The following is a 2,837-nucleotide window of genomic DNA, read 5'->3' as shown; positions in this document are numbered from 1 at the left end:
AACTAAAAGTTTGATTTCAATGTTGAAAACACATTGGATTTGCAAATCTCTTCTTTCACACAGGAAATCTATGTGGAAAATAAAATAACATTTAGTGTATACTGTATAAAAAATGTAACACAACATATTTTCCACAAATAGATTGGTCCCTTACCACTTTGCTCTATTGCATTGCAGGGTATTCTGGCAGTTAATGTGTTAAAATGTGACAGTTCATGTTACTATATTGGAAACAATTTCATGTTAACTATTGTAAACGTTAAATCTAGATAGAGATAGATTATGATATTATAGTAAGTTTTGGTACTGTAGTAAAGAAAAACAAGTCAGTAGTGGGATTCGAACCCACGCCTCCAGAGGAGACTGCGACCTGAACGCAGCGCTTAGACCGCTCGGCCATCCTGACAACTGTTGCTAATGTTTCTAACACACCACACACAGCTTACAACACAATGAGGCATTGGCAGATAAGTATAAATAGTGGTGATAATTTGATAAATATTTATGCAATAGATATAGTAGTTCTTGGCACAGAATGTGCATGGTACTCTGAGAAAGTGTCTACTTGGCAACAACACTTTGTATATTTCTGTCCTCCCTAAGCATAGCTTAATATAAAGGTTTATACTCCTGTGGATGTCGAAGAGAGGAATATTCAAGGAAGTTAGGGGTTGGGGTATGAGAGTCGAATATACCCAGTTTCAAAACATTTTGCACATCTGTTGTTAGCGCTAGACCAAAGTGATTGTAGAAAATAGAAAGTTCAGGAGAGGAGATAAGAGGGGAAGATGAGAATATGAATATATTATGGGAAAATGTTTTTTGAAATAGAACATAAGAAGAGAAAACGGCCAATCTGTGTCATACCAAACGGTTCATGAAGCCAGTATTATGTCTCCATAGTGTAACGTACTGGGACTTTCTGGGTACTGAAGTATAGAGAATCGCTCGCTCCTGCCTCTAAAAATGCCCATGATGCTAATATTCATATATACAGACTTCCATTAAATGATCCATGGTTTTCTAGAATGTCATTATTATTTTATCTTTTCTGTTTTATTTTGTATATTATCCCTAACATTTAATTTGCCCTTTGGACAGCTTCTCAGCACTAAGTTGATGTTTCCATGTGGTTATTTACAATTATTCCATTATCTCTGTCCCAAATTGTTTTAGCCACTTGCAGAAAAAAAGCTATCTAAATACTCCTGAAAATAAAGCTCAAACTACCTTGTCATTTCTATGTTTTATACAAAAGAAAACCATTCTCCCTGACTTTAAAATGAAAAAACGTATTGAGATTTATTAACTTTAGCTGTTTCTTACCTCACATTTATTTTAACATTAAACTGTAATATAAAAAAAATCCGTAGGAATGGCTTTGGAGTAAAAAAAGAAAAAAGTAACTGTATTACTGAAAATAGAAAATTGTAGATAACTTTATTTTCTACTGGGAGCCTGTTTTCTGTTTAATTACATGTGCATTTCAATACTGATGAAGCACAAGGTCAAATAATATCACAGGGAATTGGGAAGTTATATTTATGGTCTAACATTATGTAGTTATTTGAAACACACTTCAGCCACTGATGTCCTGCTTCGGAATTTCTGCTTTGCATGGAGCTAGGAAAATGTAATATCCATAAACAGACTTAACATGATAATATGTATAATTTTGAATATTAAATCTAAAAGTTTGATTTTCAATGTTGAAAACACATTGAATTTGCAATTCTCTTTCTTTCACATAGGAAATCTATGTTGCAAAATAAAATAACATTTAGTGTATACTGTATAAAAAATGTAACACAACATATTTTCCAAAAGGGAGACACCTAGATTGGTCCTTTACCACTTTGCTCTATTGCATTGCAGGGTATTCTGGCAGTTAATGTGTTCAAATTGTGACAGTTCTTGTTACTATATTGGAAACAATTTCATGTTAATTATTGTAAACGATAAAATCTAGATAGAAATAGATTATTGATATTATAGTAAGTTCTGGTACTGTAGTAAAAGAAAGAAACCTTGTCAGAAGTGGGATTTGAACCCACACCTCCAGCGGAGACTGCGACCTGAACGCAGCGCCTTAGACCGCTCGGCCATCCTGACAACTGGTGCATATTGTTTCTAACACACCACACAAAGCTTACAACACAATGAGGCATTGGCAGATAAGTATATATAGTGGTGATAATTTGATAAATTTATATGCAATAGACATATTGGTGCCTGACACAGAATGTGGATGGTTCTCTGAGAAAGTGTCTACTTGGCAACAACACTTTGTATATTTCTGTCCTCCCTAAGCATAGCTTAATAAAAATGTTTATACTCCTGTGGATATCGAAGAGAGGAAAATTCAAGGAAGTTAGGGGTTGGGGTATGAGAGTCGAATATAACCAGTTTCACAACATTTTGCACATCTGTGTTAGCGCTAGACAAAGTGATTGTAGAAAATAGAAAGTTCAGGAGAGGAGATAAGAGGTGAAGATGAGAATATGGAATATATTTATGGGAAAATGTTTTAGGAAATAGAACATAAGAAGAGAAAACGGCCAATCTGTGTCATACCAAACGGTTCATGAAGCCCAGTATTATGTCTCCATAGTGTAATGTACTGGGACTTTCTGGGTACTGAAGTATAGAGAATCGTTCACTCCCTGCCTCTAAAAATGCCCATGATGCTAATACTCATATATACAGACTTCCACTAAATGATCCATGTTTTTCTACAATGTCATTATTATATTTATCTTTTCTGATTTATTTTTGAATATTATCCCTAACATTTAATTTGCCCTTTGGACAGCTTCTCAGCACTAAGTTGATGTTTC

The 2,837-nt window shown here is 34.3% G+C and overlaps 2 non-coding genes across 2 annotated transcripts; both read right to left on the bottom strand.

Annotated features, from left to right (window-relative positions):
* Positions 1 to 324: 324 nt before the first annotated feature.
* Positions 325 to 406, bottom strand: TRNAL-CAG (transfer RNA leucine (anticodon CAG)). Its single transcript has one exon. It is a non-coding gene; the product is annotated as a tRNA-Leu (tRNA).
* A 1,623-nt stretch (positions 407 to 2,029) lies between these two features.
* Positions 2,030 to 2,112, bottom strand: TRNAL-CAG (transfer RNA leucine (anticodon CAG)). The gene has a single exon. It is a non-coding gene; the product is annotated as a tRNA-Leu (tRNA).
* Positions 2,113 to 2,837: the final 725 nt, after the last annotated feature.

The sequence above is a fragment of the Ascaphus truei genome, unplaced genomic scaffold, assembly GCF_040206685.1.
Source record: "Ascaphus truei isolate aAscTru1 unplaced genomic scaffold, aAscTru1.hap1 HAP1_SCAFFOLD_666, whole genome shotgun sequence".
In the NCBI taxonomy this organism is placed as follows: Eukaryota; Metazoa; Chordata; class Amphibia; order Anura; family Ascaphidae; genus Ascaphus; species Ascaphus truei.
The sequence above is the reverse complement of the archived record's forward strand: the minus strand, read 5'-3'. Positions and strand labels throughout refer to the sequence as shown.